The 26,514-nt window shown below is 37.9% G+C and overlaps 2 long non-coding RNA genes across 5 annotated transcripts in view; one reads left to right on the forward strand and one right to left on the reverse strand.

The window, feature by feature from the left end:
* Nucleotides 1–26,514, reverse strand: part of LOC112668198 (uncharacterized) — a 150,123-nt gene that overhangs the window by 25,841 nt on the left and 97,768 nt on the right. For 2 of the 4 annotated variants that reach the window (XR_007408772.1, XR_007408773.1), the window contains exon 3: nucleotides 4,982–5,105. This is a non-coding gene — a long non-coding RNA (uncharacterized LOC112668198). Of the gene's footprint in view, nucleotides 1–2,284; nucleotides 2,423–4,981; nucleotides 5,106–11,760; nucleotides 11,873–26,514 lie in introns of all 4 variants that reach the window. The other 2 variants (XR_007408775.1, XR_007408774.1) reach the window with 2 other exon arrangements.
* Nucleotides 1–26,514, forward strand: part of LOC112668199 (uncharacterized) — a 160,574-nt gene that overhangs the window by 20,912 nt on the left and 113,148 nt on the right. The gene's annotated exons all lie outside the window — the stretch shown is intronic.

A 26,514-nucleotide genomic window follows, 5' to 3' on the forward strand; every position in this document is an offset into this window, starting at 1 on the left:
CCACTTCCTACTATCTCTGCCACAAATCTTTTCTCCATTCCTCTTCATAGCTGTCCTAGTTTATGAATCCATTGCCTCTTGCCTAATGTAGTTCTCTGCCTCTAATTTCTAATTCACTAGAATATCTCTAGCAAAAGTCTTTTATTAATTTTTTTAAAGATTTTATTTATCTATTCATGAGAGACACACAGAGAGAGGGAGGAAGAGACACAAGCAGAGGGAGAAGCAGGCTCCATGCAGGGAGCCTGACATGGGACTCGATCCCGGGTCTGCAGGATCACGCCCTGGGCTGAAGGCGGCACTAAACTGCTGAGCCCCCTGGGCTGCCCGCAAAAGTCTTTTAAAGAGCAAAAGTCAGGTGTGCCTTGGTGGTGCCATCAATTGAGCATCCAACTCTTGGTTTCAGTTCAGGTCTGATCTCAGGGTTGTGGAATTGAGCCCCACATTGGGCTCTGCACTCAGCAGAGTCTGCTTGAGACTCTTTCTCCCTCTTCCTCTGCCCTCTGTGCTGGCTCTCGCTCTCTCTTTCTCTCTCTCTAGGATAAATAAATAAATCTTAAAAAAATAAAGATAGTAACATCACCACATCTTTCTCAGTAAATCTTTTCTTGACATCCCAAGACCATCACGTCATATGCGCTTGTTTCTCCAAGTCCCTCCTCTTCTGCAGATGTCTATATCACACACTTCACTTTGCAAGGAATTTATTTGCAGGTTAGCTTTCACTAACCTGGAAGTCCCTTGACATGTGTCTAACACATGTCACACACAAGCTGCGTTAAAGACTAAGCGAGTGAATGAGTTTAATACACTGTTTTCTGAGTGTAGATTTTAACAGGGTAGAAAAAGTTTCCAGGACCATGGATATCTTTGGAAGAGAAGAGGAGATAGGTATGAGCTATCAAGAAAAATGTTTGGCAAAGAACAGTAAGACTAGGAGAACTAAAAACCAACTTCTCATCTGCTTTTCATGCTAATGTCTCCCTTCATGAATGCATTTGAATACATAAAATTTTTTAAATGTTTAAATTATGCACAAGACTAAGCTGTGTACTTTATGTGTTTTCCCAGTTATTTTCATTTTATAAAGTTGGCATATGTGTGAATATAGAACTGAAAATTGACAGGATGCGTGCATTTTTTTGTATGTGGAGAACAAGGATTAAAGGAAGGCAGGAGGACAGAAGGAAGATAGGAGAGCTTACAGCTAGCTGCCTTCCCTGCTTCTCATTTCTTTCCCCTAGCTCCAGAGATAAGGCAATCTCCTTGCCTAGTTGGCATCCCTTTTCACAAATCAGGGTAGACTACGCTATGCTGCAGTAAAAATTCACCCTGAAATCCCACGGCCTAAAATTAACTAATGCTTGTTCTTTGCCTATGTTACATGCTTATTTTGGGTCAACACAGGGCTTTCCTCCATATGGTCAATCAGGACTGCAGGCTGATGGCAGCTCTACCAACCAAACCTATATCATCTGGGATATGTGGTCTTGGTTTTGTTTGTTTGGTTGGTTTGGTTTTTGTTTTTTTAAAGAGAAAAAAGTTTATAAAGACCTCTTCCATGCTTCTTTCCATTGCTCAGAGCTAGTCACATGACCTACCTAACCCTGAAAATTATAGCCTTTCAGGTAGTAGGAATGAAAAAAGAACCAGATATTTGTAAGCATTAGCAACATTTACCACGCTCTTTCATATGACCTAGCCATCTTGGGGAAGACAAAACTATCCAAGTTGTAGTATAGAATTAGAACTTTGGTTTATTTAGTTTGGGAGATGCCCTACTCAGTGGCTAGTAATTTTATACATGTTTTGCCAGCAAGCCAATAAGCTCTTGTTTGGGTTCCAGTCCCATCTTCCTTGCATCTTCAGTTTATGTTGATTTTTTTTTTTTCTAAACACCCCACTAGCTAGTCAGGAAGATAGTAAATATTTACTCCTAGAACAGGTACCTTCCCTGATAACCTAAGAAATAGCTCTCTGTTAATTCCCCACTTTTCTTGATTTCCCTGGGATAAATGGAACTAGAACAGTAGCCCAGAAATTAGAAATTCGAGTAGTAGCTCAGGATCCTGAATATTGTATCTGATAAGGATTGAGATGGTAGTTAGGGTTAGAAGTGGACTATTGGGAGCTGGGCAACCATGAGATATATCTCTGCACTTCCTCATTAGTACAAAAGCGGGGACATAGCCACTTCGTACACCAAAGGCTTTATGTTAATCTTTTTGGAGTCCTTCTTTTCCTTTCTTGGCTTTCTTAGATGTTCATTTTAGCTTACTCTTACCTATACATGTTTAGATGGAGAAGGCCATGCGTTGTGAATTTTCATGGGCTTCTCAATCTTGAAGGACTGAATTAGAAAGACTTTTATTTTTTTTATTCATATCATTCATTCTCTGGGTCCTGCCAGATGTCTGGAAACCTAAAAAATGGAATGAATATGTGTTGAGTAAGAGGAGATTACCACAGTTTAGATAAGCCTGTGTCGAAAGCATATATAAACATAATTTATTAATCATATGGACTCAAGTTACTGTTTCTCTTTAGAATCGTTAAGGTCAATTCAGTACTCATCTGGGGCCAGACTTCTGGGTAATCATGCCTTCTGGAGAGCAAGAAACCAGAAAAGCCTACCAGCTTTAAGAAGGGAAAAATAAGAAAACAAGTGCATAGACTCTGTTAGCAACACAACCTTATTTCTCGGGGAAAAAAAAAAGTCTTCCTGCCTCCCAAGAGGAAGAAAAGAAGAAAATCTTATAGGAGTTAAGAGCATAATGCACTTGTAAGAATCCCAAATGACAGCCACCAAACTAATCTATGGATAAACATTTCTCTTCTGCTTGCTGTATTTGGTCATAGATCTTTTTCTTCTCTCCTATGTGTCTGCAGATGGACTTGGGGTTACAGCATATTTGTGAAAGTCTCCCCAATAAGTCTCTCCTCTGCCCTCTCTTGAAAGGTCTACTGAGGAGATAACAGGGGCCCCATGTGTACTGGTAGTTTGGCCCCCACTGTGTCAGCTTGCACAGTATGTGCCAGAAATCTCGATCAGTTGCTGATGTTTAAAATTCAGAAGATTTCATATAAAATTCCGGATGCCTCACTACTCTGGTAATACTAGAACCGCATCTCCCCCATTGCAACTTTTGGCTGGAGCTAGGTAGCAGCTGCTCCTTCTAAAGGAAGCAAGAGCCCCCAAATACTCTAGTCTCCCTATTCCCCATTGCCTCGTTAACAATGAGGCTGGCCATTTAATATCAGATTTGCCTTTTTTTTTCCGTGGACCTCTAGCCTGTTTTATTTAATCATTTTTCCTCCCTGGCTCCTTTACGCGTTTGAATTTATACCTCTGACCTGCAGGATCAAGTTTCAGTCAAAGTAACAGAGTTGGTGTGTTTTTAGATATATTTTACATGTCTTAGAAGGCCAAGATCCAGGTATCAGCTCAAAGAAGAGAAATCCAGGAGGCCATTTACCTTGCCTCAAGCTTAAGCAAAAAGAATTCTGAAGGCCCACGTGTGGCCGAGCCCAGTATGTGAAGGATGCAGGGATGTGGAATGAAGACCTAGCTAGTGAGCTTTTGACAAAAGAGTTGCATGTATTATTACCCGATTTGTTATGTCCTTTGGTGGCATGTAACAACAACAACAACAACAACAACAAAAACATAACCCAAAAAAGTGTAACCAAAAAGGGAATCTGTTGGGTCTATAATTGAAAAGTATAGGAATTAATCTGGCTTTCAGGATAGCTACACCAGAGGTGCAAGTAACACCATAACTTTGAGTCTTTTGTCTCTATCTTTTGGCTCTGCTTCCTCTGATTTCATTCTCAAATAGCCACCCTGCCTGATGGTCACAAGATGGTTGCCAACATTCCCAGTACGACATCCTTTCAGCTCCTGTATCCCACAGTGGGGAGTGCTTCTGTTTGTCCTAGCATTCCAGCAAAAGCCTAAATATATCACATCGCCTCTGATTGGGATAGATAGGTCTCAGTCTCTGTAGCCAGGGAAATAACAGTCAGGCACCAGTGAGATAAGTCAGATACTCCTCTAGAAGTAAAAATAGTGGGGGGCAGGGGAGAAGGGGAAGGTATAGTCCCCCAGATGGAAATTGGGCAATGGTTATCATGAGAAGAGTAGTGAATGATGGATAGCATCAGGATCTGAGATCAGCTATATCTGAGCAAATTCCCGCTGCCCAGGTGTTCTGATTCATGAGGTGTGGAGCAAGCCCCAGGAATCTTCTTATTTAACAAGATCTCCAGGGAACCTGGTGCAAGAAGTTATTAATTCAAACTTTGTGAAACACTTTAAGACCGCAGGATCTTATTACGACTAAAAATAAATTTATTATTATATGCCAGACGCTGTCTTAAGCATTTTAGAGGCATGATTCCAAATAATCCGTAAACAACTCTGCAAAGTAGGTGACATTATCATCCTTATTTTTGAACGAGGAAATGAAGCTTTAGAAGGTTAATAATTTTCCAGTGACACATAGATACAAAGTGGTGGAGTCCAGATTCAAACCCAGAACCGTCTGACTCTGAAGTCAATGTCGGTATTTTATTACTCTGTTATAGTATCTGCATTCCTTCAGATTTCTGGGCTTGCCGTAGATTGAAGGATGATTTATGAATCAAAGAGTTTGATCTCGCTATTCTTTGACATAAAGAGCAGACAACTTACTGATATCCATCAGTGTGAGTCACTGTGTTCAGCGAAGTTATATCAAACAGCGTATCGTTTCTGTGCTGCTATAGACTATATATGGCCCGAGGCAAGTTGCAGCAGCCTTCCCAACCTCAGTTGCCTTTTCTACAAAGAATTATTTATTTCACTTCATAAGACTGACATAGGAGGAATTCAGTGAATAAGTATAAGGGCGAAGACTATACCCGCTCTCAGTAAATACTGGGTATTTTTTTTCCATCCGTGTGTTAAATCATAAACGATTATAGTAATTTATGTTCCTACCACATTGTCGCTGTCGCTGATCCATGGAGAAGTTCCACTGTGGGCCCCTCATCACCCTCAGCATAGGCTCCAATAAATTCTGACCAACTTGTAGTTTTCAGAATGTTCGTGATGTCCTTGACGGCTGGTGTTTCCATTTGAGAGGGGTGGTCAGGGATTAGAAAGAGGAAAGAACAAATATTTATTAAGTGACTACTGTGTGTGGCGGGCATATTTCTGGAAATATTTTGCTAAGCTTTACCAACAATGCTACAATGTCCCCAGTGTAGATGGGGACTCTGGGCTTGGAGAAGTTATTTGTCTAAGATCACTCCACGAGGCAGGTGGGGGCCCCAGAATTCATGTTTTATGCTAGTGACTTTCCAACCTGTGGGCTTTTCTGCATGTATTATTCCTTGTGAAAGTGAAGCCCTTGTCACAGTTAGCTATTCCAGTTAACTATTCACCTGGTAATGACTCTACTTGAATGGATTTTACTAGTGACAACCTTGGTAGGCTTGGCATATTAATGCTCAAAACCAGAACAGAAAGAAATTGTCAAATGTGAAGAATCACGGGCAGTTTTAATGATGAGATTTACGATATTGATCATGACAATAATAATGCATCTTCTTTTAAATGTAGTCCTAATTGACCCTTTTTTACTCTAGAGTAGGAATTAGGCATTCCAACTAATCAAATGCTAATGTAATAAGGAAAACATCACATAATTTTGAGTACGTGTAAGGTTTTTTTCTTTTCTCCAAGAAGAGAAAAGCCTTCTGAAATCCTCAGTTGAGTTAAAACAGGTTTTTATTAGAGAACTGTAATAAATTTATGACAAAGATAGGGCTTCATAAAGTTGCCTTTCTCATTTGCTTTGCATTCAATTCTGTTAGAAGAATGCTGGGAAAATTCAATTGAAGAGAAAAAAAAATTCACCACAGTTCCAAAACTTGATCAATTATCTAACAATATTAAGAAACTGAATATATTTTCTTATGTATTCCATTTTATCTTTCCAAGTCAGTTATCATTGTTCTTTTAGAGGCTCAGGAAGGCTATTTTCTGGGTTTTTCTAAAACTTCCTAGACCTTAAATAGTCTATCCCTTTTCTCCATTGGCCATCAATATTTTGAAAGTGGCAATACTTTTATTTTCAACCAATAGAAGCCACTCTCACGATATACCTGGAAGCAACCCCAACATCCTTACCAAATAATGCGTTTCAAATGTTGACTCAAAATATATTGCCATTGTTATGAAATGCTGAATAGCAGTAACTTACACATCCTCAAAAAGAAGACAGTTCTAAAATTTTAGCAAAGATATTAGAAGATGGTACAGACAACATGAATGTTATGCTCTTCACAGCCCAATCTCAGATTTTGAGGAGTGTATACCCCCTACCCCCTCACCACACATAAATTCTACTCTTGAGGGCTATTGTGTTTCTCAGTGAAATCAGGTATTCTAGTGTTTGGAAAAAGCAATTAAAATAGTGTGAGAGACCCTGTTTAATGAATTATGTTTAATGAATTATGTTGAATTATGTTTAAAACTCAGCATTTAAAAAAAATTAAAATAAAAAAATTAAAATAAAATAAAAAAATAAAAAAATAAAAAATAAAAAATAATAAAAAAATAATTTGAAAAAAAAGGGATCCCTGGGTGGCGCAGCGGTTTAGCGCCTGCCTTTGGCCCAGGGCGCGATCCTGGAGACCCGGGATCGAATCCCACGTCGGGCTCCCGGTGCATGGAGCCTGCTTCTCCCTCTGCCTGTGTCTCTGCCTCTCTCTCTCTCTCTCTCTCTCTCTGTGTGACTATCATAAAAAAAAAAAAAGTCTCAGCGTTGTTTATGCTTTTGTAACAGTGTTTGTAAAAGGTAGTGTACATTAGGCGACATTTTTCACATCCTACCTCTACTGGGTTGAAGAGTTACCGGCACGCCCCAAATTACTACCTCAGAACAAGACTTCATTCAGAAGTAAGGTCCTTAAAGATGTAGTTAGTTAAAATGAGGCCCTAGGTCTTACCATAGCAGAGTGGACTCTTATCCAATGACTAGTGTCCTTCTAAGAAGAGAAAACAGACACAGACACAAAGGGAGAAGGCCATGGGGTGGTGGAGGCAGATAATAGTGATGCATCTACAAGACAAGCACCGTCAAGAATTTCCAGAATTCCTTGAAGCTAGGAGAAAGCCATGGGATGGATTCTCCCGCAGAGTCTCCGTAAGGAACTGACCATGCAGACACTTTGACTTTGGATTTCTGGTCTCTTGAATTGTGGAAGAATAAATTTGTTTTGACCCACCCAGTTTGTGGGACTTTGTTGCGATAACCTTAGAAAATGAATATACTACCTTTCCAGTCTTACTTTCTACTCCCTCTTTCTTATCATCTCCCTGGGAAGCAGCCTCTGATGAAGAATAGTTGGAAGAAGGGCAAGCAGGGACGAGGCCCCCCACCCTAAGAGGAACCCACCCTTAAGAGAATTTTATACCACCCTGGAAGGAGCCCTCCACCCTTTCCCACGTGATTGACAAAAACCTAATAGGATGACAGGTACATGGAGGATAAACAGATTAAAATAGGCCTCCAACAACCCCATAAAAACCCCTAGACTTAGAAATTCCTGTGGCAAGCCTCTCAGGTCCCCTCCCTTTTTGGGAGCCTTGTGCTATCGCTTTCCTATCGCTTAGTAAACCTTGCGTTGCTGCCCACCACTCTGGTCTACCTCTTTATTCTTCAAAGCTGTGCGACCAAGAACCACGGGCACCACCAGAGAAAGAAATCCTGTAACACTTCCATATCTCCCCTTCCTCTATTCACCCTTCTAGGCGTGCCTTTTCTCTTTCAGCCAGTTCAAATACAAGTGGGCACCTGGGTGGCTCAGTGGATTGAGTGTCTGCCTTTGACTCAGGTCCTAATCCCAGGGTCCTGGGATTGAGTCCCACATGAGGCTCCTTGCTCAGCAGAGCATCTGCTTTTCCCTCTGTCCCTCCCCTGCCTCTAGTGTGCATGCATTCTCTGTCTCTCTCTCTCTTATAAATAAAATCTTAAAAGCAAAAAACAAATCCAGATAATCTCTCAAGGTCCACTTCAAATGGGACGTTTTCTATGGCACCTTCCCTTACCACTCAGCTCAAATTCTCTTTCTCTGAATATCTACAGTAAGTACTATTTATTATGTAAACGGGTCCTAGCATCGTGACACTCAACGGTACACGTGAACTCTATTTTTTTTCAAAGATTTTATTTATTTATTTATTTATTTATTTATTTATTTATTTATTTATTTATTCATTCATTCATGAGAGACACAGAGAGACAGAGGCAGAGACACAGGCAGAGGGAGAAGCAGGCTCCATGCAAGGAGCTTGATGTGGGACTCGATCCCAGGACCAGGATCACACCCTGAGCCAAAGGCAGGCACTAAACTGCTGAGCCCCCCAGGGATCCCCAGTTGATATGAACTCTTATTAAATTATGTATGGTATTTTAAATTTTGTACTTTTATATATTACCTCCTCAACTAGGGTTATAAATTGTGCTGTAAGAATTAACCTTGCCAAGGAGAAGTCTGGTCTTTGCCTTGGTTCCTGGGAGTTCACCTCTAAACCCTTAGAATATCCTCCCTGATTGGAATGATTCTGTTTACTTGGGGCCTTGGGCCATACCATAATCTGTGCTAACAAATCCAATGTGTGGTGAAAGGCCTTGGACCATATGGTATCAGCTTAACCTCTGGAGGAACTGGAGACTAAGGTTAGCCACGTGGGTGATGACCAAGCCACTATAAGAAGTTCAGACACCAAATCTCAGGTGAGCTTTCCTGATTGGCAATATTCCATGTGCATTTTCACGTATTGTTGCTGTGAGAAACAGGTTCTATGCACGTGACTCCACCGAGAGAAAGCGACTGGAAGCTTCACAGCCCTTGTGTCTCCTGGGTCCTCCCCACATGCTTTTGTTCCCCCCCTGCTGATTTTAATCTCTATTCTTTGGCTGTAATTAAGTGTGTATATGAGTCTAATTGCTATCTGAGTTCTGTGAGTGCTTCTAGCAAATTATTTAACTTAAAGATGGTCTTGAGGACCTTGAACTTAGAGTTGGTGTGAGAAGAAAGGGTAATTTGAGACTCCCGAAATTCGCGTACGCTAATAAAGGGAAGGGAATGGATTATGGCGCGTTTATACACATACATGACCATAACACAGAACTAGTATCCATTGTTGAATAATTAATTAATTAGCAGTTTACTTTTTATTTATTTTATTTTTTATTTTTTTAGCGGTTTACTGTTTAATGATTCTTTCCCAAAATCTACTCCCCTAGCACATGATATAATTACTTAAATATAGGACAGTGAAGAGCAAAAAGAAAAAATTGAGTAAATGTGCTGAGTGTACTTCTACATGACGGTAACAATGACCATTCACAGAGAACATATGAAGCACCTTGTATGTAGTCTTTTGTTTACGGCACTTCTTAATTCTCATAGCAACCATTGGAGGTATTCTTGCTAATTTTTCCTCCTTCACAAGATAGAAAATGTTTAATAAATTCATGTAAGTAAGCCACTAACATTTCTAAAAGATCCTTGAATCCCCTATCTTTTTCTATTTTTATCTTTTTATCTATTCCTCCATGCTGCCTCACAGCCAATTTCACTGAAAAATTTCTCCAGCAAGTTGACTACATCCCTCGTCTCCGCTTCCTCACTTCTCACACATTCCTTCACTTACTGCAACTTAACCTATTCCTACCTTTCTATCGAAGTGGTTCTTGTCAAGGTCTACAAGTATCTTCACGTTGCCAAATCAAGCCAAAGTGCCTCCATTTTCATAATACTCAAGCTCACCAATTACCATGTCTTCCTTAATATTTCTTTTCCTTCTGATCTTTTGCTGATCCTAATTAGTCTCCTCTGATGAGACCTGTTCCTTTATCTAAACTTACTTTTAAATGTTAGCATGACCCAGGGCTTCCTTTGGGGCCCCATTCTATCTTTATTGTCTTCTTAGGTGATCTTATTCCTCAGATTTGCAAATATCTGTACTCTTATAATGCCCAAGTTTCTAATACCAGCCTTGACTTCTCCACTGTGCTCCAGACTCAGATATCTGTTTCCTCACCTATCCTTCTTGTCAATACCACTGTATGCAAGAGAACCTCACTGTGCTGGTGCTTCTGTGACTTGGTGTAGCATCCAAGGAACATTTTCTTTCCTTGTTCTGACTGTCACCTAGAATATTGCATTCAACTGGAGTTGATAAGAAAACAATGAGTTGACACAATTTTTTAATAGTTAGGCAAATGTTCATGGACAGCATATATATGCACATGCATAATATTCTAGAATTTTATGCATTTCATAGTCTTCAAATATTTAGATACCATTCAGCTTTCTAAAAATCTGTGTGACAGCCAAGCAAAGTCACCATTTTTTAAATCTCCATCTTAGAATAAAATTCAAACCCCTTTTAATAGTTTTCATTGTTATCAAGTACAGCTCTTACTCCACCCTCCCCCAATCCATATTCTGGCCACACTGCCTTTTCTATTTCTTGAACGTTATATCCTGCTCAACATGTTGGCACTTGTTTTCCACTGACTGGAATATACTTTTTTCCCCCTGATCTCAGTCTTCAAGTCTCAACATCAGGCTTTTCATGACCCTTGCTCCAACTTTAGTAGGTAGGAGCCCCCACTTATCTGGTATCACAGGACTTTGCTTACTTCCTTTATAAAATTTTTTATGCAGTCTATATTTTTCCTTGTCTCCCCATGTCCCACTCTCTTCTCGCACTATTAAAACATGAGTTCAAGAATAGTTCTTTTGGTCTGCCTTACTCAGTGCTGTACCTCAGCACCCATAACAGTGTCTGGTGCACATCTGGCCCTCATAATTAATTTAGTCAATTTGGTTTACCTAGCACCTGTGCCAGAATGTGAACTTGAGTTGAACTTGACTCAGGATTCAAGCTCTTAAATATTCTCCTTGACTAGCACTTCGTCTAAAACAAATGACAACAGTGAAGGATGACAATGACTGGCATCCATCAAGGAAGACTTCTTAGAGAATATGTGAATGATTTGGCAAAAATGTAGAGGAGAACATTTCAGACCAGGTGAACACATAGAAGAAATAAACTGGATTTATGAGGTGGGTGACAAGGAAAGCTTAATTATGAATTTAATTGTAATTATAATGGAATTGATATTGAACAGACATAACATGACCCTCTGGTGGAAAAGTTTAATTCAATCCTAGTTTCCCCCAGTTTCCATGCCAAATTTAAGTTTCTTTTTGAGCTGATGAATGCACTTACACATTTATATGTGTATAGTAGGCAAAGCTGCAACTTTCAGAATCAGGTCAGCATTTTTTTTTTAATTTTTTTAAATTTCTTATTTATTTATGATAGTCACACAGAGAGAGAGAGGCAGAGACACAGGCAGAGGGAGAAGCAGGCTGCACCAGGAGCCCGACGTGGGATTCAATCCCGGGTCTCCAGGATCACGCCCTGGGCCAAAGGCAGGCACTAAACACTGCACCACCCAGGGATCCCCAGGTCAGCATTTATTATAGGAGGTGAGAAAGGACCTGCTGGCTGCCACCATTATTATTTAAATTTTTTTAAAACCAAAAGCCAGTAACTGGGAATCTTCCTCTTTATTCACATTTGCTTTGAGCTATTCCATGGTATTCAGCATGATTGACATCTGGTAGAAAGAGCAATGGGAGTTGGTGACAGGGGTGGGGGCAAGGATTGAACAAATAAAGTATTTTTACTTTGCAAATAAATTTAAGCATTCTCCAAAATGTTGCAGTTTATATATGTTCATCTGGTTTCCAAGAATATGCCACTTTCATTTTGCAGTCTAGTGTTGTTAAATAGGAAAGCCTAAAAAATATAAAAGAAAAAGTATTATTTACTTCACTCAAATGCTTCGAAAAATATACTTAGCTGTACCACCCATGATTCACAAATGAAGCTGAGGTCCAACTACAAACTACAACTCCCACTCAGAGATAATGAAGCATGAAATGGCACTTTAAAATTACATTGAGAGAAAGTGCCTTTCCAAAACTCAAGGAAAAAAGAAACGTATTACATGTTGAATACATAGCCAATAAATAGTATGTTGATTGTAGGGGTTATTTACCCTCCATTTTATGTGAATCTTTGCTTTACCTAAATGTTACAACATTTCCTAATATTTTCTTATGGGAACAATTTATTGATAGATTTGATTTAAAATCATTTTCAGAAAGAAATGCATCTGGGCCTGGAGTTTTATTATATCAGGTAGCTATTGTGGTCAGGCTCTAAACATAGGTTCCGTTGGTTTATTTGAGGTACCCTCATAAAACATTTTAGACCTTTCTGCTTCCTGAATGTCATGTGTTTTTATGTTGCTTGAATGTGTTTACTATTCTATCAATAGTAAAACTTCAGCTGTTCTCTAATTTATTCCAAATATTACAGAAATTTAATCATGATCCATAGGTAAACAACTCATATATACAAAGCCCAAAGAAACTCTTCATGGCTCTCTGATCTTAAGTGTTAACCAAGAAAGAAGAAAAATATCTTTATTCAAATACTGTATCTTACTCTTAGGTATATCATACTATGCCTGAAAATGAATTTCATTCTTCTTGATTTTGCTATTATAATCATATAAAAATTACATATACCTATTCATGAATTTTGCTGATCTAAAGAAATATTTGCATGAGAATAATATGGTTTGTGTAGTAGAATATAAAAAATTAATAGTGATTTTATTTTTTCCCTAAATAACAGGAAATGTTTCCAATTATTTTTTAGAGCAGGACATTTGGTACAGATAATGTTGCTATAGCAACTTTAGAACAGACTTAATTTGGGCCACAGTGAGTGCACCCACTTGTTTTAAATTCACCATTCAGTCTAATCTAGCATTTACATGAAGAGCTGCATTTACAAACACTGTAGCAGGAGTGGCTATGTGGAAAGTTGTTTAGGGATACTATGCCTCAAATTTCTACTTGCATTCATGGCATTTATTAAGAGCCTATATCACAGGGTTACCAAGAGCTATAATATTTATTCATTAAGAAAAAATAAAATCTTATTCCAATTTTATTCGGGATTAAAAGCTTTGAAAATTAATTTAACCTTAACAGATCTCGAAAATGTTTTGACATTAAAATACACTTTACTATTTAGTGTTAAGCCTTATAAAATCTTGGAAAGGAGATAGTAATTGTGTTTGCCTGAAGAAAGATAATTTGACTTAAGTCTGCATTAACTTACGTCTACTGTAATGATACCTTGTACCTCTTAGAATTTTGCCAGTATCGACACATATTTAGGATCAAGATGGTTTCAGATGGGAATACATGGGGTTTCCCAGTTGAAGGAAAATATGCTGAATGCACTGCTCTTCGGGTTTTAGTCTCATGAAGGAGAAACCTTTAATTTATGATTTCAGTTAAGACTTAATCTCTGTTACAACTGAGGTATTGCTTTAGAGGCAGCAATATCTTCACACCTTTTTTTACCTGTGCCTAGAATTTGTTAACTATCCCCTTATGTTATAAGATTCAACTCAAATGTTAGGTCCTCTGCCAAACCTTCCATGATTTGCACAGCAGAGTCCTATTTCTCCAGAACACTGGGTGTAGACTGGGTTCTGTTATTTATTTCACATACTTACTTGCATATTTCTCATTACTAGACAGAGGAATACTTTCTTCTCTTTCCCCCAAAGCAAAGCAGCATGTGATAGACAGCAGGTACTACATACAAATTCAACAAACATTTGTTTAAATGAATCAACATATAGCTGTTGACCACTTACCATGAATTATAAAAAATGTTATGGACTTAGTATTTTTATCTGGCCCTTAGAACACATATATAAGATAAGGCACATGAAGACCTGAAATGATACATGAGAGTACAAGACCATGAAGTCATCTGTAAAACTACCAAGACCCATAGGAATGATAAACTGTGTAAGAGTTTAAGAGACAGCAAGAAAGATCAGAGAAGGTTTTAGGGAAATAGGAAGATTTGAGCTAACCTTGAAGTATAATCAGAAATTAGAGAAGTAGTCAAGAATGTGGAAGTGTTCTTCAGAGAAAAACCAGGAGCAAAAGCAATGGAAATAGGATAATTGATCAAGGGACAGTAAATAGTCAAATGTAGCTGGGTCTAAAGCTATCTGAAGGAGAGGGGATGCCTTAAGAATGTTTAAGATTCCAGAGAGAGGTTAAGACCAGGTGTCTTTTTAAAAATGACTGTGGAAATTATCCAGAAATGTTTTAAATTATATACTATAGGGTTCCCGTGTCCAGTCTTAGAATTGGTTCTGATGTTTATTATTAATTATTTATCTTACCCTCAGAATATTTTTATAACAACTATAAGTAAGAGTCATGACAAAGTAAAATATGAAGTATCCAATTCTTTTTCAAATCCATTATCTCCCCGTAAGACTGTATTTAGTAGACATTTCACACAAGACCGGAATGTAATGAAACAATGTCTTTTAAGAAAAGGTAAATTCGGTTGATATGTCATCTGCCCTGAACTACTACGAGTGCTATACCTTTAATCTCATTCTCTAATCTCTTCATTGACATGACAGAAATACCCAAAACAGTAACAAAAAAAGTAATTATTTATATGAAGGAGAATTGAACTAATGATAGAGAAAAGATTTGAAGATCATCCTCATGGTTCAAAAAATATGACAACAGGAGGCTCTTAAACTTTGTATTATATAACTATTATATACCAAAAAAAATAAATTTTCTAGAATAAAAATAGGCTGTTGACATTTCAAAGATCTGAAGTAATCATGTATGCTCAAAGGTTTAAAAAACAGGGAAAATTCAAAAGAAATAGGGAAAAAATGGTAAAGGCTATAAATCTAATGTAATGAGAGATCAAGACATGTAAGTTTGTATAAAAGACTAATTCTGAGTGGAAACACTAAATAAACATAGTGTGGAAGTCAACTATTACAACAAATGAAGATTGGATTAGGAGAACAGTCAGGAATGCAGATGTAGAGGTGACAAATGAAACAAATACAAAACCCTAATGTTTAACCTTTTAATCAGTGATCTGGGACCCTAGAACACATGATAGTAGGGCTAAAAAGCATAAATAAAGGAGCATAAAAATCCATGTACCAAATTAACAAAATATTATGATTCGGGATCAAAAATTGCTAGTATTTAGTCAGCGATAAGAAAAATAAAAGCTAGGGAACTCAGTTTTAGTAACATGATATTAAACCAATTATGAGAAGTAAAGGCAATGTAAAATGGGGTAGGTAATCCCATACTCTTGCCTCCCAAGCACACTGAGGATTAATGAGAAAGCAGCACAATTCCATTTGATGCAAAAGGAAAGTGACAAAGCTTCAATGGGAAAGTGTCTTTATTCATGAAGAAATATATTTTGTTTGAACATTTAACAATCCTAAGCTTGGAAGCACCTGGGTGGCTCAGTCGGTTAAGCAGCTGACTCTTGGTTTCTGCTCAGGTCATGATTTGAGGGTGGTGAGATTGAGCCTCCGGTAGTCTCCATACTCAGTAGGGAGTCTGCTTGAGACTCTCTCCCTCTACCCCCGCCCCCTGCTGCTTGCACACTCTTGCTCTCTAAAATAAATAAGTCTTAAAACAAAAACAACTAGAGGGATGCCTGGGTGGCTCAGTCAATTAAGCATCATCTGCCTTGGTCAAGTCATGATCCCAGGGTTGGGATCGAGCCCTGCATTGGGTTCTCTGCTCAGGGGGGTCTGCTTCTCCCTCTCCCTCTGCTCCTCCACCCTGCTCATTCTTCCCCCCACCCCCAATAAATAAATAAAATCTTAAAAAAAAAACCTAGAATGAAATACATAGAAAATATAATAATGGTATGACATCTATTAATCACTTTAATGTTAGCATATTAAACATGTTTCCTACGATACCTCATATGATCATTAGTGTGAATGTGCTGTTTATCAGTTCATTTGCTTCTCAACTCCCCAATCTAGTCTTCATTCTCTGTTGTGAAAAAAAAAATAGAACCAAACTCTTTAAATATTTTTCCTTTACAAAATAGCACAAGGTCAAACTTTGTCAGTAGAAGTGGTGGGGGACATTGAAGGAGGAAGGGAATGTTTCTCTTCCTGGGTCTGGCCTGCTCCCTTCGCCAGGCAATTGCAGTGAGCGCACCTTCCCTAGCACTTGGCTCCTGCTAGCAGCACCGGTGGCCACTAACGTTCCCCAGCACCCAGTCAGTCAGACAGCTGTACTGCCAAACCCCAAGGGAGAAGCACCTCATGCACTTTGCGGCCTGCAAATCCCGCTGTTCTTCCCTGGGTGCTGAATCTCAGCCCTCCCCTACTGGCTGCTCTTTAGAAATGGCCTTTGCCATTCCTAAAGAGTTCTCTGTACTCACTTGCCACTCCTCTGCTAACTCCCAGGCCCCTGGTACTGCTGGTAATTTTTTATATTAAGCCCACTCTGTTCAGGTAACTGTGAGGTTTCCGCCTTCTGCCTGGAACCTGACTGACAGGGCTTTTAGGAGGTAGCATTGAGTAAGCCCACTTCACTGGTAGGAAGGAGACAGAGGAGCATCACCGCTCCAATGTCCTAGAACTAATAAGTGGAAAGATTGGGATTTGAACCTTGTTCTTCCTAACTCCACAGCTCAAGTTCCTATTTACAACCATGCATAATTAAAAATAGCTCCCCCTTTTATTCTTAGAAGTGTCCCAGTTTTGTGTGATAAATTACCTGGCCATCCTAATTACACTAGTCTGTTTCTCCTTTTGTTTAAACCAGCAATTCTCTCAAGCCTTTTACCTTGTGACAGAAATGAGAAGAGTCACACACATGTCACACTCTGTCCAGTCCCTTTAGCTCCTTTTCTCACACTCCAGGAAGCACAAGCCAAGACAGGCCCGAGAGATGTCAATACGGAGATAATTTTAAACCACCTCTAAGTTATCATAAAGGCAGGTCTTCCATATGTTTGGTACTTTGTCTACTACCAGTGATTAATTACTTTTGACAAATTACTACCGATCGAGACACTAAATGTGTTGAAAAAAAATGGTTATTCGAATCCATTCAGTAAGGAAACATTCTCCCATGTAAGCTAAAGCTTCTCGGTTGCCTTATGCAACATACAGTTTATTATGTACAATATCATATACAAATGTTAAAATTCAGTGTGTGCATATTAATATAAAAAACACTTCGTTACTAATGTACTTTAAAAAGTGGATTGTTCTAAGGGTACCAACTTACATCTCAAGCAGGACAATCACTTTGTTGCGGTATCACTATCCTGGTTATTAACTTTTTACACATAAATAGCTCAGAATAGGGGTCTAGACAGCAGACGCACACACAAAACTGAGAAATAAATTTTCAAAAATGCAACTGGACCTTGCCTTTGTATCTTCGGATAAACTATTCAACATTTCTCCCAATAAACCAGGAAGAAAGATTCCTTATTAATATGCTAAAAATTTCCAAAGCTTTTCTAGGATTATAAGATATGATTCACTCTAGCTTTCTATCTGATGACTAGACTGTGAACACCATTGGCATTGTAGTTCTCTCCCCTAAGTTTAGAAACCAGGAGGTTTGGAGGAGGATTGTGGTCATTTGAGAATCAGATACCATGACCCATCGTCGATGCTCAATAACCAAAGAACAAATAAATGCGCGGAGTGGATAGATGAATCCTGTTTCTTCCTACAAGCATCAGCTGCAGTTATCCACTGTGCTCACTCACCTCAGTATCTTGTAGCCTAAACATCTAAAATGTGCAAGTCACGGGCAGTTCCAGACTCCCATTTGGAGTGAGGAGGAGCACTGTGAGAATCCAGCCTTATTAAGGATTGTGTGGCTCATGTGCTTGAGTGGGGATAGCGCACTGGCATCGGGCCTCGCTTCACCAACAGTCTAGCCTTGAACTAGCAGCTGTGACCTATCACTCTGAGGTTTTGCCTACAGGCTTCTTTGGCTTATGTGAGCCTCTGCATCTGCTTGCTGCATACTAGTGAGATTTGCCTGCCTTAAGATATTTAATATCTATCACAGAGGCACCAGATGCCCAACAGAAAAAGAATACTAATGAATGCCGTAGAAGCAGGTTCAGGAAAGATTATGGAAATTGTTTACAGAAGACTTAAAAGGGATGTGATACTGACTGCTGGCGTAGGTTTCATTTGATTGTTTCTAGAAATAAGATACTGTTCGTGTGATTATTTGGTACCATTTGGCAATTTGGATCCTCTCCAGGTATTCCAAATATGCCAGAGTTCCTACTCTTTCCTAGAATCGTGAAACAGTTAATAGGATTGATTCTTCCTATGTTTAGCAGGGTGCCTCTAGTTCTCACCTCCACTTCTCATAAGGAATATTCACTTGAAAAATGCTTTGCATACTTTGTCTTGGTGAATGTGCAGATTACAGTGTTTGAATTCAATGATTATGCAACCCTGTTTTAGTAATATGTGTTTTTGAACACAGGGCCACAATATACTTGTAATAAAAATAAATATGTACGCAGTTGGCAATACATTAAATGTGTCTTTTAGAGATACTTGTTTCCAATGGAGTGTTTGTTTATGAAGTTCTTTGCATACTTAGAGCCATTATTCTTGCAAATTACAATCACTACTTTTTAATTGAGATATAATTGATATGAAGCATATTAATTTCAGGTCTACAACATAATGATTCAATATTTGCATATATTGCAAAATGATCACACATTAAGTCTAGGTAACATCCATCATCATACATAGTTACAGAATTTTGTGTGTGTGTGATGAGAACTTTTATGACAATCAACAATTTTTTAGGAGAAAATTGGAAATCCATGCTATAGATTGTATAGGGAATAATAAATTTAATATTACCACAAGAGTTAACAAATTTACCCAAGGCAGCTGGAAGGTATTAAAGTTTTAAAAAAGTAAAATAAAATTAAAAAATCTTAGTTGGATTTGATTTTTTTTTTAAATAGCTTTATGCCTTTTATTTCTCTGTAAATTAGTGGATACTTTCTTGATGGTAGACAAAATAGCACTAGAGAAACAAGCTGTCAATGCTTTTCTTGTGCCACACTTTTACTGAGGTGATAAGGGAGTAACCCTCAGCACATTTTTGGCACGTGGGCCTGATGCTCAGACAGCACCAGTTTGTGTTTGTTCAATTATTTCAGCGTCAAAGCTACGCCTGGATGCTCCAAGCTTTTCAGCAAGTAAGAAGGTTCAGGGAGAGGACGAAGGGAAATTTTTAAAATGCATCTTACCAATAGCCCTGGCGTGGAGTTGGGGGCTCCAAGACATGAGTGCTTAAACTGTTAAAGGGGCTGAAAAAAGCAACAAGCAATTGAGAAGTAATAAAAAAAAAAAAAAAAAAAAAAAAAAACCTTTCAGGAATTACTAGTCTCACTGCCTTGGTCGTAACACGCAAAATATTTTGCATCCTATTACATATCCTTTGCTCCACCCCATCCCCCATGAGACAGAGATTAATGCTGCAATACCAAAGAAGGAAAATGTGATTACACCAGATTTTATTGTAATACCATTATCGATTTGTTGCCATAATAATGTAGGATGCACATTGCTTTACTTCAGTAAGTTTTTATTTTTCTACATTTCTTCCCCCTGAAGATCTGAGAGTCTGTATGTCTATAAAATTGCAACCTTGGGTCGGCATTGGGAAATCCCATCTATTGTTCTAAAGTTACCTTCAATCTGACTATCCAGGTAGGCATAAACTATCAGGTAATAGCATGTATATTCCTACTACTATAAATTTTTTTACCGCCTTGCTACTGTCCGAAGAGTTCCTTAATATTTAAGGTGTACCTAGATGCACAGAGATTTTTTCCTCCATCTTAATCACTTTTATTTGTGGGATGAAATGATTTCTGCCGCACTATAGATTTCAAACTTAAACATCCACAAAGGAATGATGTCAGCCTTCTTCACACTGCTCTCTTTAAAATAGAAACATATTTCAGTTAGTCTTGTTAAAACAAAACCAAAACGCTTTGGAGCTGCTTAGAGCTTTCTGTCTTCCCATCACTGATTGCCATTGAAAAGACACCTTTTCCTCTAACATTTTTTTGCTTATTCCTTTGCTAGTGCTAATATTTTGCGAATACAATCAAATTTCCTTGTAGATTATGACTTAATATGTTGTAAATCCTCCTGAAATATTTCATCGTATGTAATGGGAAACAATTGTAACACAAATATTACTCCTTGTCAACTCTTCTGCTCTCTACCTTCACTCATCTACCAGGCCACTTCATCTATTCCTACAACTTTATATGCTACCTACGTGGGGATAGTTTCCAATTTGTATTTCTGGCTCACATCTCTTCTTGAGTTCAAACTCCTGTGGTCAGCTGTCCAGTTAACACTAGATGTCCCAAAGGCATCTCACTCCTCACACATCCAAAGTGAAGCTCTTGATTTCTCTTCAAATCTGCTCTTTGTCCTCTTCCTCATCACAACAAATGCCATCATTTTCCATCCTGCCATTTTGGCAGAAATGGGATCCTCCTCCTCATTCCCCACATCCAATCTATCTGAGTTCTGATGGTTCCATTACCCAAATATATTCCAGATCCATCCACTCCTGTCCTAGTCACCACCTAGTGCCTCCTGACTCTTCTCTCAGTGTCCATTGATGATATCCTCTTAGCCATTCCCCATGTAGGAAACAAAGTAGTTTCTCTCTTTTTTTAAGATTTTATTTATTTATTTATTTATTTATTTATTTATTTATTTATTTATTTGAGAAAGAGAGAGAGACAGTGAGAGCATGAGCAGGGAGAGAAGGAGAGGGAGAAGCAGACTCCCCGCTGAGCAAGGAGTCAGAAGCAAGACTCACTCTGACCCTGGACTTCAGGATCATGCCCTGAGCAGAAGGCAGATGCTTAACCAACTGAGCCACCAAGATGCCCAACAAAGTAGTCTCTTAAAATATCTTTTAGATCGCGTCACATCACAATTTCACTTAGAATAAGATGGAGAACTCTAGGTATTTTATTTAAAATGAAATCTAAACTTCCTCTGGTTTTCAAAGTCTAGCCCCTGCTGACCTTGGGAATGTCACTGTCTGCTGTCTACCCTCTACCAGATAAGCACCTGGCCCACCGCCTGGCCCCCTCAGGGGGAATGGGAATGTGCTGTTCCCCTGCTGTGAATGCTCTTCCTCCTGTTCTTTGAATTCCTGGCTTCTTTTCACCCTCCAGGTCTCAGTTTAAATAGCATCTGCCTACAAAGATTTTCTTCCTGGCCACCTTATTTACCTATGATGCCCAGTCCTGCCTCAGTACATTATTTTCTTTTACAGCTCCCCATCCCCCTATTTTCTTCACAACCCTTTTCAAGAATCTATAATTATTTAATTAATGGCCTATCTTTCTGTCTGGACTAAAAGTTCCATTAAGGCAAGGATATTGTCTACCTTGTTTATCCTTACAGCCCCAGAACCTAAAACAACAGTGTTAGTCACGTAAAAACTGATAAATAAACAGACTAACTTATTTCCCCCTGGATCATCATTCACTGCAATCTTGTCTATCACTATTTATTCACTTCTGTCCTTATCATTTACTTTACTTTACTCCTCATTCAAAATGGCTATTGCAGGTTCTATTACCTTATCTCTATTCCCTTATAATTCAAAAAATAACCTTAAAGATGTTATTATTTTACTAATATTTTAAGTATTTTCTTCTGTAACTTAGCTCATTTCTTCATATGCTAGGTATAAGTTTGTGATCCACAAACCACAAAACTTCAGTGGTTTAATACAAAAAAAAAAAAAAGTTTATTTCTACTCTTGTTCTATATCTTAAGCATGTCAGCAAATGTCTCTGCTCCACATAGTCATTCAGGTTGCAAATGGGCAGAGAGAAATCTCACTACCCTATGGCAGCATAGTGTGTCACAGTGCCTCCTCAGTTTTCATGGGAGGAAAAGAGGGAAATAAGAAATTGCTCATACTTTTTCTGTAATCCAGAAAGAGCATACCACACTTCTGGTCACACATCATTGACCAGAATTTGCGGCACAGCCCTGCCTAACTGCAAAGGGGCCAATAGGTGAAAAACTCACCAAGCATTTTTCTCTCTGTCAATCTTTCTATACCATCCATATGGTATAACTACCAATCTTAAAGTGCCTAGAATGTTTTTTTTCAATCATTTATTAAGGGTGTGTGTGTGTGCATGTGTACATATATATTGCTCAAATGATATAGATAGCACTTAGTTGTAATGTGATTCAGTTTAGGAGAGAATGGTTTTTGTAGCAGTTAAGGTACACAATACACATGGAATAAAACCTTGGAAGAGTGTCTGTTTTATAACATACTGTGAATTAATATAAAAGCAATGGAGTGATCATGGGTGGGAAAAATAGAAGGAAAATTTAAAAAAATACTTTATTCAGATATAAAAATAAATGCTATCTCAAGTATAAATCATTCTTTTTTAAGATTTATTTATTTATTTTTAGAGATGGGGAGAGAGCACAAGGGGGGCAGAGACAGAGGGAGGGAGAACCCCAACCCCAAGCAGACTCCACACTGTGTGTGGTACCAACATGGGGCCCAATCTCACGACCTTGAGATCACAACCTGAACTGAAACCAAGAGTCAGACACTCAACTATACCACCTGGTCACCCCTCAAATGTAAGTCGGTTTTTTTAATCTGGCAAAAAACATATATGCATCAGCATATGCAAGAAAAAAGATCTAGTGGATCCCCATTGCTCTCTCAAACAAATATATTCACTTAAATGTATCTAAAATATATATTTAATATGTAATTATTTAATATATATTACATATTACATATATTTAATATGTAATTATTTAATATATATATATAAACTGTCAAAGTCTTCCTATCAGTCAATAATACCTTGTCTGCTTCAGTCTTTCAAAAGTAAATTTTTATTTGTGGTAAAGACTTGGCTTAGCACTAGCATTGGAAATCTGAAAAATATATGGTCTCTGACTTTAAGAAGTCCATTTAATGAGAGAAGGCTGACTTATAAATGGTTAAGTACAACGTGATAATGCTTGCGATAAAAGCATCTACAAGTGCTATAGGAACAGAGAAGAAGGTTGGAGAAACTTTATAGAAGTGGTAACATTTGATCAGAAGCTTAAAGAAGGATGTGTTGGGAGCAGGGAATGGAGAATCTGCTACAGATTACTGGACCACGTTCCAGAAACAGGGTTGTACGTATCACTACGGATCCCAGGCACACATCTTAGGTCGCTGTTGTTGCAGAACATTAAAAAGGAAACATTGGCAGCCCTAATGAGGAGAAGCTCATTAGGTATGGAGAAAAGTTAAAAGTGCTCTGAAAGAGAGCACAGCATGAATAAAGTAACAGCAAAATTAAAGAACATGGTGTAGGGGTGCCTGGGTAGCTCAGCAGGTTGAGCATATGACTCTTGATTTCGGCTCAGGCCATGATCCCAGGGTCATGAGATTGGGTTCTGTGCTCAGCATTGGAGTCTGCTTGAGATTCTCTCTATCCCTCTCCCAATGCCCCTCCCACGCTCTCTAAAATAAATAAATCTTTAAAGAATGTAAAGAACATGGTGCATATCAAATTGACAAATACTCCGTGACAAGGCTGTGAGAATACAGACCTCTCACACATTACAAGGATGCAAAGGCAAAAAGTACAATCCCTGTAAAGAAGGATTTGGCAACTTTGAGCAAAATTGCATACACATTATTGATTGTACGCAATTCCTTTTCTAGAAATCTATCCCAAAATTGGTACTGGCAAAAATGTGAAAGGACATTATGTACAAGTCAATTGATTCCAGCACTATTTTTAAAACCAAAAATATATAAATAATAACTGTCAACTAAGAGGACCGGCTGATAAACTATGGTCCATTCATACAACATAGACGAGGCCCCTGGAGACGTTTTTATCTACTACAATGGAATATCTCCAACATGTATTTAAGTGAAAAAGCAAAGTGAGGAAGAGTGAGTATAATATGCACCATTTATTTAGGAAACTAGGGATATGAATATTTACATTGTATAGATTGAACATACAAAATTGCCATTTTTAGATTAAAAAGCAGTCATATATTGGCAATTTGATGTGGTTCTACTTAGTGCACATGCCATATTTTGTTTTAAATGTAAAGGTAACAAATGTGAACCATGCCTTCAAGATGCGATGACACATATCTCCATTTTTGCCCCAGATAGTTCTGGTTTATATTTGCTTCCAAGGTGTAATTGTAACTATAACCCCCTTTCATTCTTGCAAGTTTCCCAATCGAGACTAAAATCTTATTTTCGTGTAGTGGAATGGAGGAGAAAAAGAGGTGAAGAGGACAGGTGAGGAAGAAAAAATAAGGATGGAAAGGACAGATATGGAAGTTTGACTTCTTTGAATATTTTTTTTCTCAGTTTGAGAAAAGGTAAATATTTTAAATCAAAAGTTAAATGAAATAAATCTAAATGTGTATTCAGTTGGTAGCATAACCATACAAAAACAATTTAAGGTAACATAAAAATGCAATAATAGCTCCCTACTGGGGGAAAATAAAGAACTGCAAACACATCTTTTATGAATTATACTATTGTCAATTCTGTTGGTATTATTCTGAGATAGCTTCATGTGTAGTGCAGAATAAAGCAAATGGATAATTGTATTGATGTCATTAAAAACCAGGATTTTCAGCATGAGAGAAAAGATGGCAAGGATGTGAGATCAATAGGTTCATAAGTATCCAATGGTTTTCAATTTGAATTAAAAATACTAGTGTTAATTCAGGATATGTTATATCCTTTTTTTTAAAGGACTTTTTTTTTTTTAAGATTTTATTTATTTATTCATGAGAGACACACAGAGAGAGGCAGAGACACAGGCGGAGGGAGAAGCAGGCCCCCTGCAGGGAGCCTGACGGACTCAATCCCAGGTCTCCAGGATCATGCCCTGGGCTGAAGGCAATGCTAAACCGCTGAGCCAACCCGGGCTGCCCGACTTTATTTTTTTAGAGCAACTATAGGTTCATAGTAAAGTTGAGAGGAAAGTACAGAGATTACCCATATACTATTTGCCTGCACACATACATAGCACACACTATTCAGTTTCACTCACAAGAGCAGTATACAGTTGACTCTTAAACAACACCAGTTTGCACTGCATAGGTGCACTTATATGCAGATTGTTTTCAATAAATCAGAACAGTATTTTCCTTATGATTTTCTTAGTAATTTTTTTCTAGCTTATTTTATTATGAGAATAAGTATATAATACATGTAACATACCAAATATGTGTTAATCAACTATATATGTCACTGGTAGGCTTCCAATCAACAGTAGGTTATTAGTAATTAAATTTTGGGGGAGCCAAAAGTTATATGTGGATTTTTGACTGTTTTGGGGGTTGGTACTCCCCTAAACCCTGCATTTTTCAAGGGTCAGTTATATTTCTTACAGTTGATAAACCCACACTGATTAATCATAATCACCCCAAATCTGTAGATTTCATTACTCTTGGTCTTACATATTCTATGAGTTTGGACAAATTTACAATGACATGTATCTATTATTATATTATGTACAACATATAATAATTGTATATTATAAATATCATACAGAGTGCTTTCATTGCTCTAAAAGTCCTCTCTTCTCTGCCTATTCATCCCTCTCCACTCCCATACCTGGTAACCACTAATCTTTTTTTTACTGTTTCCATAGTTTTGCCATTTCCAGAATATCAAAAAATTGGAAATATACACTATGTAGTCTTCTTGGATTGGCTTCTTTCATGTAGTAATATGCACTAAATTTTCCCATGTCTTTGCATAGTTTGTTAGCTCATTTCTTGTAAGTGCTAAATGCTATTCAATTTTCTGGATGTATCACAATTTATTTATCCACTCAGGGATTATGTTTTTACCATGCGTTTTGTATTTATACCTGTAATGTTAAATGTTACATATGTTTCCTGTAACTAATTTTCTGCATCATATTAATGAAATGACCCAAATCTGAGGATCTCAATATATCTAAAAATATTAGTTCATTTAAGAAAATGTTATAGCCTAGAAGAAATGGATAAATTTCTAAAAACACACAACCTACAAAGACTGACTCATGATGAAATAGAAAATCTGAACAGACTGATAACTAATAAGGAGACTAAATCAGTAATCAAAAACCTCCCAAAAAATAGAAGTACAGGGCCAGATGACTTCACTGGTGAAGTCTACCAAACATTTGAAGAATTAATACTCATTCTTCTTGAACTCTTCCAAAAAAGAGAAGAGGAAAGAACTTTTCCAAACTCATTTTATGAGGCCATCATTACCATGGTACCAAAACCAGACAAGATCACCATAAAAAAAAAATTATAGGCCAATATATCTGATAAACCTGGATGCAAAAATCCTAGACAAGATATTAGCAATTCAAATTAGCAATACATTAAAAGGATCATATATCATAATCAA

The sequence above is a fragment of the Canis lupus genome, chromosome 36, assembly GCF_003254725.2.
Source record: "Canis lupus dingo isolate Sandy chromosome 36, ASM325472v2, whole genome shotgun sequence".
In the NCBI taxonomy this organism is placed as follows: Eukaryota; Metazoa; Chordata; class Mammalia; order Carnivora; family Canidae; genus Canis; species Canis lupus.